Source organism: Carlito syrichta, unplaced genomic scaffold (assembly GCF_000164805.1).
Source record: "Carlito syrichta isolate Samal-C Ts95f unplaced genomic scaffold, Tarsius_syrichta-2.0.1 Scaffold302134, whole genome shotgun sequence".
Classification (NCBI taxonomy): Eukaryota; Metazoa; Chordata; class Mammalia; order Primates; family Tarsiidae; genus Carlito; species Carlito syrichta.
The window spans coordinates 58,423-72,731 of NW_007246230.1; positions in this window are offsets into that span (position 1 = coordinate 58,423).

Below are 14,309 nucleotides of genomic sequence, written 5' to 3' on the forward strand. Positions count from 1 at the left end.
CACCACACCCTCTGCAGCAGCTGTTATTTTTTGAGTTGTTGATAATTGCCATTCTGACTGGAGTTAGGTGGTATCTCAGTGTGGTTTTGATTTGCATCTCCCTGATGATTAGTGAGGTTGAGAATTTCTTCATGTGTTTTTTGGCTGCTCGGATGTCTTCTTTTGTGAAGTGTCTGTTCATATCTTTTGCCCATTTGATAAGGGGGTTGTTTGTTTTCTTCTTTTCAGTATGTTTGAGTTCCTTGTAGATCCAGGATGTTAAGCCTTTGTCAGACCTAGAGTTGGCAAATACTTTTTCCCAGTCTGTAGGCTGTCTCCCTGCTCTCTTGATGGTTTCTTTGGCTTTGCAGAAGCTTGTCAGTTTAATAAGGTCCCATTTGTCTATCTTCTCTCTTAAGTCCTGTGGGTTTCGGGTTTTGTACAGGAATTGGATGCCAGTTCCGATTTCCATGAGAGTATTTCCTTCCTTTTCTAAGGTTCTTATGGTTTGAGGTTTTACATTTAGGTCTCTGATCCATTTGGAGTTAACCTTTGTGCATGGGGATAGATAAGGGTCCTGTTTCAATCTTCTGCATGTGGTCAGCCAGTTTTCCCAGCACCATTTACTGAATAGGTTCTCTTCTCCCCACTGGTAGGTGGTGGGGGCTTTGTCGAAGATGAGTTGGTTGAGAAATTGAGGTTTTGCTTCTGGAATCTCAATTCTGTTCCATTGATCTATATGCCTGTTCCTGTACCAATACCAAGCTGTTTTGATGATTGTAGCTTTATAGTAAAGTTTGAAGTCTGGTATTGTGATACCACCTGCTTTCTTTTTTTTGCTGAGGATTGTTCTGGCTATTCTTGGACGTTTGTGTTTCCATATGAATTCCTGTGTTGCTTTTTCTAGGTCTGAGAAGAATGTTGTTGGTAATTTAATGGGTATTGCATTGAATTTGTAGATTGCCTTAGGTAAGATGGACATCTTCACAATGTTGATTCTTCCGATCCATGAACATGGGATATTTTTCCACTTGTTCGTGTCAGCTTTGATTTCTTTGAGCAGTGTTTTGTAATTTCCATTGTAAAGGTCTTTCACATCTCTGGTTAGGAAGATGCCAAGGTATTTCATTTTTTTTGTGGCTATTGTGAATGGAATTGTGTTTTTTATTTGGGTTTCTGTTTGTTTATTATTGGTGTAGAGAAATGCGATTGTCTTTTGTACATTTATTTGTATCTGAGACTTTGCCAAAGGCCTTTATCAATGTAAGGAGGCCTTTGACAGATTCTCTTGGGTTTTCGAGGTACACCATCATATCATCTGCATAGAGAGATAACTTGACTGCCTCTTTTCCTATTTGAATACCTCTGATTGCCTCCTCTTCTCTGATTGCTCTAGCCAGGACTTCCAATACTATGTTGAACAGGAGGGGAGAGAGTGGGCATCCTTGTCTAGTTCCAGTTTTCAGGGGAATTGGTTCCAATTTTTGTCCATTTAGGAGTATGCTGGCTGTGGGTTTCTCATAGATGGCTTTTACTATTTTGAGGTATGTTCCCCGTATGCCTAGATGTTCAAGGGTTTTTATCAAGAAGGGGTGCTGGATTTTATCAAAAGCTTTTTCTGCATCTAATGATATGATCATGTGGTTTTTGTTTTGACATCTGTTGATGTATTTAATTACATTTATGGTTTTACGAATGTTAAACCAGCCTTGCATGCCAGGAATGAAGCCTACTTGGTCATGGTGGATGATTTTTGAGATGTATTGCTGAATCCGGTTTGCTAGGATTTTGTTGAGAATTTTAGCATCTATGTTCATCAAAGATATTGGCCTGTAGTTCTCTTTCTTTGTTGGATCTTTACCTGGCTTGGGTATCAATGTGATGTTGGCTTCATAAAATGATTTGGGGAGAGTTCCATCTTTTTCAATCGCCTGGAATACCTTCAGTAGGATTGGTATCAGCTCCTCCTTGAATGTCTTGTAGAATTCTGCTGGAAAGCCAGAAGAGTTTTTCAAAGACTCAGATTCCTAATTCTCTCACTCTAGACATTTTGGTTCAGTAGGTGTCTTAGTTCTTTTGTGTTACCGTAAAGGAATACTAAGGCTGGGTAATTTATAAAGAAAAATTGTATAATTGACATTATTCTGATGGCTGGGAAGTTCAAGATTAGGCATCCGCATCTAGTAAGGGCCTCAGGCTGCTTCCACTCATGGCAGAAGGTGAAGGGGAGCCAGTACATACAGAAATCGCATGGCAAAAGAGAATATGAGATAGAGCAAGAGAGAGGATGGGGAGCCAATACATCAGAAATCACATGGCAAGAGAGGATATGAGGGGGGGTGGGGAGAGAGAGAGGCAGAGGGAGAGACAGGCTCTTTTTTAACAATTAGCTCTTGCAGGAACTAATACAGTAAGAACTCACTCCCAAGGAAAAGCATTAATTTATTCATGTGGGATCCATCCTCATGACCTAAACACCCCCCATTAGGACCCATCTCCAACATTTGAAAGATTTTATAAGATTTTATAAGAGCCAGATTTATACATCTTCCTCAATTATCGTATAAGGTCTCTTTCATCATTACAGTTCTATGATAAGAAGAGTTACCTGAGTTGCCCAGAAGAATGTAATTATTTTCTTCCTTGTGTTGGGAGTATTTATCATGCTCTGTTTTGTCTTATAACTATTGTCACATGTTCCTGAGGTCAGGAGTCCTATATTGTACTATTTCAGGGCCAGAATAAGCATTCTATGAGGTTTTGCCAAATTCAATGGAATTTGCTTTCAATACAGCTGAGATGTACTATTCACGGGACCAGAAAAGAATCAGAGTCTAAACGGTACTGAAAATGGCACTGCTAAATTCAGAAGTCTCCTGGTAGGCGGATTTTGATCTTAGAAGTGAAACATTAGCAAACCTGAAATGTGTACTTTTCACTGAAACCGGATTACACTATTAGTTTAAATACAAGTGTGAACTAGCATGATGATATTTCATTTGGGTTTCTGACTCATTAGTCCCTCATTTGTCAACCCCTTTTCTTTCAGTATCAATTTTCCCTTTCATTCTTCCTGTTGCTTGGTACAGTTTTGTTTTGTTTTGTTGTTGTTGTTTTATCTTAAATTGACTACTGGCAGTTATTTTAGTGCATGATGACAGATTCTAATACTTAGTGGCACAAAACAGCCCAGAAATTTTTCTCTATGTGGAACTATACCTGTGAAGTGACATACCATACCCCTTCCAAAATACATTTAATTGAGTGTAAGTTGGAGTTAGTGTAAACCAATGACTCTCAACTGAAGTGAATTTGCCCCCAGGGGCCATTTGGAATTATCTAGAGACATTTGGGGTTGTCTGGACTGGAATAGGGTGCTACTAGTATCTTGTAGCTAGATACTGGAGATACTGATAAACATCCCACACAGGATATCTCCATCCCCACCAACAAAGTATTATCCACTTAAACAATAGTACTAAGATTGAGAAACCCTGATGTGGATACATCCATGCCATAACTGTCTAGGAATGAGGCCACACAATGTTCACTGTCTGAGTCCTTGCATGTGCTCACTGTCCTGTCTGAAACATCTCTCCAATGTTCAACAACCACCCTATGAGGAGGGTACTATTTTTCTCCCAATTTTACAGTTGAAAGAAACTGAGGCTTAGACATAAACTAACTTGGTTAAGGTCACACTTTGGTACATGGCAGACCTGGGATATGAATCCAACTGCTTTTACTCTGGATCCTGTTTTAAAGTGTGTATTATACTATTGATCTTTTTAAATGAAAATGTAAGCTCTATGTCTGACCCAGACATCCAGTAAAAAATCAGTTCATCTAAGCAGATACTAACATGCCAAGTGCACACAACCACTAATCCAATAAGAGAAAATAACTTCTTACCAACTATATCTTTTTTCTCCAAATTTTTGGTGACTAGGAATATAACTTCCATTTATTGTGTGCCTTCCATACTCCAGGCACAAAGCCCTTCTTTCATTCAATCCTCCCAGGAACACTGTGTGTGGTTATTACCACATCATTAAGGAACCAGATTCTGGGTTTGCCTATTTGTTTAGCTGTACCAAAGCACTCAGCAGCTGATGTTATGGACTGAATGTCTGTGGCCCTCAATGTCCTGTCCCAATTTCTATGTTGAAGCCCTACCTCCCATGTGATTGTACTTGAAGACGAGGCCTTTGGGAAGTAACTAGGTCATGAGGACAGGGCCCTGGTTTGATGGAATTTAGTGCTTTTATAAGAAGAAGCACCAGAGAGTTTCCACTGTCTCTCTCTCTCTACCAAGTGAAGACACTGGCAGAAGGTGGCCATCTGCAAACCAGAAAGAGAGACCTCACCATCCTGGCACCTGACCTCAAAGTTCTAGCCTCCAGAACTATGAGAAAATCAATTCCTATTGTTTAAGCACCCAGTGTTATAGATGCCCGAAGATTAAGACAGCTGGAATTTATAAAAATTGTACCAAAAGAGCATTGTTTCTTGAACTTTCTCTTATTTCTGCCTTCAGATATATCCACTCTGTGATAACAAGGATCATCTTCAATGTCCTTGCAAGGATCACTTTTCTCAAATGACTCCCCTATTTTTGAACTAGAATAAAATAATCTATATAATACAACATGTCCGTACAGAGTGGGTCCTAAGAAAATGTTTATTGTGCTGTGGGAAAATAAACAAAAATTGTGAAGCTTTTTCAGTGTTTATTCCTTTCCTGACATATATTACATTAACCACCTCTTGAAGCTTTCTGCAGGTCTAATTAATAATCAATATCCCTATCCATGGGATGGAGCACAGAATCTCAATAAGCTTTAATTTCCTCAATTTGAAAATGAGGCAATAAGATTTACCTCTTGGGGTTGTTAATAGGGTTTACGTGGGACAGTGTTTACACTGTCAGCATTGTGTCTTACCCATAGAAGGCACACTACAGGTATAATACTGTGGTCTGTGGACTGGTAGCATCAGCTTTACCCAAGAACTAGTTAGAAAAGCAGAATCCCAGGCCCCACCTCAGACCTACCAAATTAGAACCTGTATTTTAAAAAGATTTGCAACTACATGAAATTTGAAATGCACTTAGCTAAAGGAGCGGGGGAGGGTTGAAGACTGAGAAGACTGAGGGAAGATCTCTAATAAGCCACTAGAGCCTTCCTTCCAGAACAGTATTCTGCATCTTGAAACACACCCAGGATTGGTTCAAGCCTCGTCCCCACCCCAGGCTTCAGCAAGGTAGAGACCCCTTACTCAGGGATCTATTTTTATTTACACCCAACTCATCCCCTTAATTCCCCTCTTTCTCCAGTCCATGGGATCTTCATCTGGGTGGCAAGAAATCTCTCCACTTACTCGTTTTCTGCTCCCCTCCAAGCTGGAGCTTTTGAAACTCAAAATTCAGAAGAATCTTTTTTCTGCTTTGTGTGAACACATTCTTCCCCACAAGGGAATGAACATAGACAAGCTAACTAAATGGGGCCAGAGAATAAAAAGAAACAGGGAAAAAATGGATCATTAATTTCAATATATTGCCCTACCACATCAAGAACCAAATGAAATGGGTCCTTATGATCTGAGACTGAGAGGAAATGGAGAGAAGTCAAGCAGTGAACCATGGTTTTTTTTCTGTTTCTCTTTTTGAAGGTAGATTGCCTATCTTCCCAATCAGTATCACTATATATGGTTTGGTCACTCATTTCTGACTCTTAATTGGTGCTTAGAAGTCTTTGGGGTTTGTCCTTTCTGCAAATATCACACACACACGCACACACACACATGCATGCGCACGCGCGCGCACACACACACACACACACACACACACACACACACACACACACACACCTTGCATCTTAATGCAACTTGTCTTGGGGAACTTCTCCAGGCCTCTTTTTCCTACTTTCTGCTCTTTCTTGATGCTTTCCATTCTTCTTACCCTTCATGTTGACTCAAAGTTCTCAACCCATCTTGGTTAGACATGGAGGAGATCTCAACTGTGTGCTTCCTCACTAATTCAGAAGTCCCAAAGGATATTCTGCCAGGATTTCTCAGGGTCCAGGTACCCCAAGCCCCTCTCCCAGTGCTCATCCTCATTTTCCACCTTCCTTCTGATCTAGGCTAAGTCTGGGGAAGATGCATTAGGTTCTTCAAGGAGCACAGATTACAGTCTTTCCTATGTCAAGGACATGCATGTACATGCCTGGCTCCCCTTGGTGGGAAGACTCCAAGACTATGCTCAGGGAGAGAGAAAGAGGGAGGCAGTGTTCAACACATGGACAGAATTAGACTGAATTATGGGTTACATCCTAGTTTTATTCCAGTTTTAGTCAAAGCGTTTATCTTTCTTTCCTTCTACCGTTCCAACTCCATGGCTCTCTGCCCTTCTTTGTTCCTACCTTGTTTTTTTATTCTTTCTTAAGTTGTTTATTTTGTTTTATTTATTTTATATTCCAGGGGTACATGTGCAGGTTTGTTACACAGGTAGATGGTGGTTTTTCAACCCATTTTTCCCCTCACTTTCTCTCTCCTCCTTCTTACGGATACCCCACTGTCTTTTGTTCCCCCCTTGCACCCATGTATATTAGTGATTAGCTCCCACTTATGAGTGAAAACATGTCTATGATAATTCACTTAGAATGATGGTCTCCAGCTGTATTCATGCTGCAGCAAATTACATAATTTTGTTCTTTTTTTGGCTGTGTAGAATTCCATGGTGTATATACACCACATTTTCCTTATCAAGTCCACCATAGATGGGTACCTAAGTTGGTTCCATGTTTTTTTGCTATTGTGAATAGTGCTGTGATAAACATATGTGTGCAGGCGTCTTTTTGGTAGAATGATTTATGCTTTGGGGGTATATATTCAGTAGTGGAATTCCCGGGTCAAATGATAATTCTGTTTTTAGTTTTTTGAGAAATCTCCAAACTGCTTTCCACAAGGAAACCTTACGTTGCCACCAACAGTATATAACTGTTCTTTATTCTCTACAGTCTTGTCAATATCTATTGTTATTTTAACTTTTTAGTAACAGCCATTCTGACTAGGTAAGATGGTAAACTATTGGAGTTTTGACATTCATTCTTCTGATGATTATTGATGTTGAGTATTTTTTACTATGTTTGTTGGCCACTTGTATGTCTTCCTTTGAGAAGTGTCTGTTCATGTCCTTTGCCCACTTTAATTTTTAACTTCTTTTTTAGAGTTGCAGATACAAGTGAGGATTTGCTGCATAAGTCAATTGCATGCAGGTGAATTTCAGGCTTCCAGTTGGCTCTCTCTCCTCCTGAAAGTGGACCCAATACCCAGTGTATTGCTACATGCTCTCCTCCGTCTTCCTCCCTCTCTTGGCAGTGTCCAGCGTCTGCCAATCTTACCCTTGTGCTAGTGTGACCAGTGTTCAGGGCCCTCTTATGGATGAGAACATGCAGTATTTGGTTCTTTGTTTCTGTGATAGTTCGCTTAACATAATGGTCTCCAGTTTCAACCAAGTTGCTGTGACGGCCATGATTTTGTTCTTCTTTGTGGCTGCATATTATTCCATCATGTATATGTACCACATTTTCTTTATCTAGTCTACTTTCGATGGGCATCTGGGTTGGTTCCATGTTTTTGCTATTGTGACTAGTGCTGCAATAAACACGCGTGTACAGATGTCTTTTTGGTAGAGAAATTTATGTTTCTTGGGGGATGTTCCCAGGAGGGTACTATACCTGGTGGTCTAGTGGTTAAGATTCAGTGCTTTCATTCCCTTTGCCAACTTTTAATGACATTAGTTTTTTCCTATGGATTCATTTGAGTTCCTTGTAGATTCTAGAAATTAGGCCTTAGTCGTATGCACAGCTTGTGAATATTTTCTCCCATTCTGTGGGTTGTCTCTTTACTCTCTTGATGTTTTCTCTTGCTGTGCAAAGCTTTTTAACTTGATAAGGTGTCATTTGCCAATGTTAGTTTTTGTTGTCTTTGCTTTTGGGGACTTGTTCATGAAATCATTGCCTAAATTGATGCCCAGGAGACTGTTTCCTCAGTGTTTTTCCAAGATTTTTAAGGTCTTACATTTTTTGAGGTCTTACATTTAGGTCTTTAATCCATTTTGAGTTAATTTTTTTATATTATGAAAGGAAGGGGTTCAGCTTTCTTCCTCTGCATATGATTAGTCAGTTTTTTTCCCACCATCATTTGTTGAATAAGGATTCCTTTCGCCAGTGTTTGTTTTTGTCAGCTTTGTCAAAGATGAGTTGGGTGTAGGTAAGGATTTTATTTTTGAATTCTCTATTCTGTTCCATTGGTCTATGTGTCGATTTTTATACCAATACCATGCTGTTTTGGTTATTGTAGCCTTGTAGTAAAGTTTGAAGTTTGGCTATGGGATGTCACTGGTTGGCTTTTCTTCCCCCCCTAAGGATTGCTTTGGCTATTCGGGCCCTTCTTTGTTTCCATATGAATTTATATAATGTCTTTACTAGGTCTGTGAAAAATGATGCTTGTAATTTGATAGGGATTGTGTTGAATCTGTAGATTGTTTGGGGGCAGTATGGACATCTTAATGAGGTTTTCCATTTGTTTTGTGTCTTTTTTGATTTCTTGCAATAGTGTTTTGCAGTTCTCATTCTAGAGATCTTTCACTTATTTGGTTAGATGTATTCCCAGGTATTTTTGTGGGAATAATAAATGAGACTGTGTTTTTAATTTGGTTCTCAGTCTGCTTGTTGTTGTTGTGTAGAAATGTGGTTGAGTTTTTTAGCATTGATTTTATATCCCAAGACTTTACTGAGGTCATTTATGTGCTAGGAGTTTTTTTGTAAAATCTTTTGTGCTTTCTAAGTATTGGATCATATAATATCTGAAAAAAGATAATTTGATTTATTTTTCTGTTCAGATACTCTAATTTCTTTCTCCTGCCTGATTACTCTGGCTAAGACTTCCAGTACTATATTAAATAGGAGGGGTGAGAGTGGGCATCTTGGTGTTGTTCCAGTTCTTAGGAGGAATGATTCTAGCCTCTGCCCATTAACTATTATGTTGGCTGCTATGTAATTATGTTTATAGTCGATGACTCATTATTTTGAGGAATGATCCTTCAATGCTTGGATGGTTGAGGGTTTTTATCATGAAGGAATAACATCAAAAGGGTACCTGATTCTAAGGATGAAGTGAGGACCGATGGGAGCCCCAAATTTCATTTATATAATGACCACTTATGTACCTAAGCCTGAATTGTACCCCTCATCTTCAAAATATAAAAAATAATTATTAAAAAAAAATTCTTAAGAACAAATGAAAATAAAGACACAACATCCCATAAACTCCGGGATGCCATTAAAGTGGTACTGAGATAGGATTTTATAGCATTATGTGCCCACAGTAAGAAAGAGAGAGGCCTCAAGTAAACTGTCTAATGTCACACATAAGACTACTAGAAAAACAAGAACAAACTAACCAGAAGAGATTTTGGGACCAACCTCTTGTTACCCCAAAGCAAACAGAAGAAAGGAAATAACCAAAGTCAGAACAGAACTAAACAAAATTAAGACCCAAAAAGCTGGTTTTTTGAAAGAATAAATAAGATTGACAGACCCCTGCCCAAAAAGCAAATCCACATAAATAAAATCAGAAATGAAAAAAGCAATGCTGCAATAAACATGTGTGCGCAGGTATCTTTTTTTGTAGAATGATTCGAGTTCCTCAGGGGGTATTCCCAGAAGGGAAGTGCAAAAGACAGTCTCATTTGTATACACCAACAATAAACGGGTAGAGAACCAAATAAAAAGCACAGTCCCATTCACAATAGTCACAAAAAAATGAAACACCTTGGCATCTTTCTAACCAGAGAAGTGAAATAACTTTATAATGAAAGCTACAAAACTCTGCTCAAAGAAATCCAAAGAAGACACAAACAAATGGAAAAATATTCCATGCTCTTGGGAAGAATCAATGTTGTTAAGATGTCCATCCTACCCAAGGCAATCTACAGATTCCGTGCAATACCATTAAATTACTAACATCATTCTTCTCAGACCTGTAAACAACAATACAGAAATTCACATGGAAACATAAATGACCACAAATAGTCAAAACAATCCTCATTAATAGAAACAAAGTGGAAGGAATCACACTTCCAGACTTAAAACTTTATTATAAAGTTATAATAATCAAAACAGCCTGATATTGGTATAAGAACAGACATATAGACCAATGGAACAGGACAGAGATTCCAGAAGCAAAACCTCAATTTCTCAACCAACTCATCTTTGAAAAAGCCTCGATCAACAATCAATGGGGAGAGGAGAACCTATTCAGTAAGTGGTGCTGGGAAAACTGACTGACCACATGCAGAAGAATGAAACAGGACCCCCACCTATCACCGCACTCAAAAATCAACTCTACATGAATGAAAGACCTAAACGTAAATAAGAATGTATAAGAACCTTAGAGAATGCAGGAGATACCTTTACAGAAATTGGAATAGGCAACCAATTCCTGATCAAAGCCCAAGTTGCTAAGAATCTTTTCTTGTTCTGTCTTGATTTCCTACAATCATTCAAAAGCATGTTGTTTAATTTCCATATACTTGTGTGCTTTTTGAGGGTCCCTTTTGGTGTTGACTTCTATTTTTATTCTGTTACAGTCTGAGAAGATGCTTAGTATAATTTTAACTTTTTGCAATTTATTTAGGCTTGATTTATGGCCAAGTATATGGTCGATCGTAGGGTGCAGATGAGATGAATGTATATTCTGTGGTTGTGGGGTGGAATGTTTTGTCAGATGTCTATTAGGTCTAATTGGTCAAGTATCTCAATTAAGTCCCAGATTTCTTTGCTATTTTTTGTCTTGGTTTTGTTTTGCCTTGATGATCTACCTAAAGCTGTTAGCCGGCTATTGAAGTTTCTCACTATTACTGTGTGACTGTCTAAGTTCTCTCTTAGGTTAAATAGCAACTGTTTTATAAATCTGGTTGCATATACATTCAAGATCAATATTTCTTATTATTGAGTTCGGCCCTTTATAGCTATATAGTGCCCTTCATTGTCTTTTTAAAATTAGTTTAAAATCTATTTTACCTGATATAAGAATAGTGACCCCTTCTCTTTTCTGTTATTTGTTTATATGGAATGCCTTTTTCCATCCCTTCACCTTGAGCTGATGGGAGTCATAAGTGAGTTGAGTTTCCTAAAGAGAGCAGAAGAATAGATCGTGGGTTTTTTAAAATCTGATTTGCCACCCTGTGCCTTCTAAGTGACACGTTTAAGTCATTAACATTCAAGTTAGCTAGTGATATGTGAGAATTTGTTCTTGTCATATTGTTATTAAGAAGGTGCTTTGTATTCTCAGCTTTGTAGTTGATTTATATGATCTAGAAGCTACGTGCACTTTTATGTTAGGTAGATTATTCTTCCATTTCCATGTTTAGAACTCTCTTAAGCATCTCTAGTAGGGCCGTTCTGAAGGTGACAAATTCCCTTAGCATTTGTTTTTCTGGGAAATACTTTAATTCTCCTTCATTTATGAATTTTAGTTCCATGGGATAAGAAATTCTTGGCTGGCCCTACTTTTCTTTAAGAATGCTAAAAGTGGGCCCCCAATGTCTTCTGGCTGGTAAAATTTCTGCTGGGAATTCTGACGCTATTCGGATGGGTCTCCCTTGGTAAGTAGTCTATCCCTTCTCTCTAGCTACCTTTATGATTTTTTTCTTTCATGCTGACTGGCTAGTCTAATGATTATGTGCCATGGAGTTAGTTGTCTCATATAGTCCCTCAAAGGTGTTTTCTAAATTTCTTGTATTTAAAGTGAGCTCAATATGGATTAAAAACTTAAACTCAAAAAATATGGATTAAAAACTCAAACTCTAAAAATCTTAGAAGAAAACTTAGAGAACACCCTCTTGGACATCAGCCTAAGCAATAAATTCATGGCCAGTCCTCAATAGCAAATTAAGTAAAATCTAAAACTGATAAGTGGGACCTTACCAAGTTAAAAACTTTTGCACAGCAAAAGAAACCATCCAGAGAGCAAAGAGACAACACACCGAATGGGAAAAGATATTTGCAAGCCATGCATCTGACAAAGGCCTAATATCAAGGATCTACAAGGAACTCAAATGAATTGGCAGAAAAAAAAGCAACCCCATTAAACACTGGGCACAGGACATGAATAGACACTTCTCAAAGAAAGACATTCAAGCAACCTACAAACATATGAAAAAATTTTCAGCCTCACTAATCACCAGAAAAATGCAAGTCAAAAGTGCAGTAAGATACTACCTCACACAAGTCAGAATGGCTATCATTAAAAAGTCAAAAACAACAGGTGTTGGTGAGGCTGTGGAGGAAAGGGAACATTTCTACACTGTTGGTGGGAATGCAAATTAGTTCAACTGTGTGGAAAGCAGTGTGGAATTTTCTCAAAGAAGCAAAAATTGAGCTACCATGCAATCCAGCAATCTCATTTCTGGAAATATACCCAGAGGAACTTAAGTCACTCTACTAAAAAGATAACTGCACAGGCATGTTCATTGCAGCACTAGTCACAATAGCAAAAACATGAACTCAACACAGATGCCCATCAACGGTGAACTGGATAAAGACAATATGATACATGTACATGATAGAATACTATACCATCCTAAAAAAGAACAAAATCATGTCCTTTGCAGCAACACGGATCCAGCTGGAAACCAGCATTCTAACAGAACTATCACAGAAACAAGCAAGCAAGCAACAAACTGAATACTGCATATTCTCACATATAAGTGGGCCCTAAACACTGGGCATGCTCGCACAAAGGTGGGAACAACAAGCGCTGGGCACTGCTAACGGAGAAAGGAAGTGGAGGGGAGTGGGCATCATGTCCACTACCAGAGGAAAGAGGGGTCACTGGAAGCCTAAACCTCACCTGCACACATTTTACTCATGTAGCAAATCTCCAATGTACCCTAAATCCTAAAATTTAAAAATAACACTAAATAAATTTATGGCATCTGCAAGGCGGCTTCTTAGCAAGATAGAGGGAGTTTTCTTTGATAATATCTTTAAGAGTTTGTTCCACAACTATCGTAATACTTTAAGAAAAGAATTGACAGTAGCAGGAAACTGCAGGCTTGTGGGGGGAGGTGGGATTGGCAGAAATGGGAAACTGCCTGGGGGAGGGGCACACACCTCATCAACAAGAGTACCTGCACAATGAATATTTGTATACCTAACCCTGAGTTGTGGCCCACAATTTTAAAATAAAAAATTTAAAGGTGGAAAACAAAAGTTTGTTCCAGGTTGTTCTCATTTTTCTCTCCTCTCAGAAATCCTGATAAGGCAGATTTGGTCACTCTATGTCATCCCATACCTCTCAAAGGCTTTGTTCATTTTTTTCTAAATTTGTTTTCCTTATTTTTTATCTAACTGGGTTAATTTAAAGGATCAGCCTTCAAGTTCTGAATGTCTTTCCTCTGCCTGGTCAGGTCTGCTATTAAGACATGAAACTGTGTCTTGAAATTCCTAGAGTGAATTTTTCATTTCCAGAAGTTCAGTTTGGTTCTTTCTTAAGATGGTCAAGTCAGCTTTCATTTCTTTTGTGGCCTGATTGATGTGGGTATCCACTTTATCTTGGATCTTGTTGAGTCTCTTTGCCATTCCTATCCTGAATTCTGTATCTGTCATTAGGGACAACTCATTCTCTTAGCATCCATTGTTTGGGAATTAGCAGATTCCTTTGTGGGTGTCAAAACACTTTGGCTTTTGGATCACTGGTGTTTTTGCACTGATTCCATCTCATCTGCGGGGCAGATTCTTCTCTTTTTATCTTTTAATGTTGGTGTCTTGGAATGAGTCTTGTAGTATTTCCTTCTTTTTCCCTCCTTTATGGCTACGTCTGTGGTGTGTATGGTCTATTGGCTTCTTTTAGTGTCCCGACTCCCCATTCTCTCCCTGACCAAGGGGCTGCGGGGCAGAGGCAGCAGTAACTGCGTTTGGGGGAGGGGCAGTGGCGACCCCTTATGTTTGTGTCCTCTGGCGAGCTGAGCCGCAGCTGTAGCGTTCAGGCAGACTCGGCAGCTGCACAGGGCCCAGCCAGCTGGCTGCTGCCAATGGGACCAGGTGGGTGTGGGTCAGCTCTTTTCCACCTGGAGAAGGACTGACTCTTCCTCTACGGAGCTTGGTCGTAGCCCCACCTGACTGGGAGGCATGGAGCCTCCTTTCTCCACCTGTTCACAGGTGGGGCCCTGACAGCAACGAGGGAAGGGGCGGCCAGCATGGCCCTGTCAAAGTGGTCAGGCAAGGGTGGAGCGGTTTTTTCTTCTTGGTGAAGTTCTTTCTCCC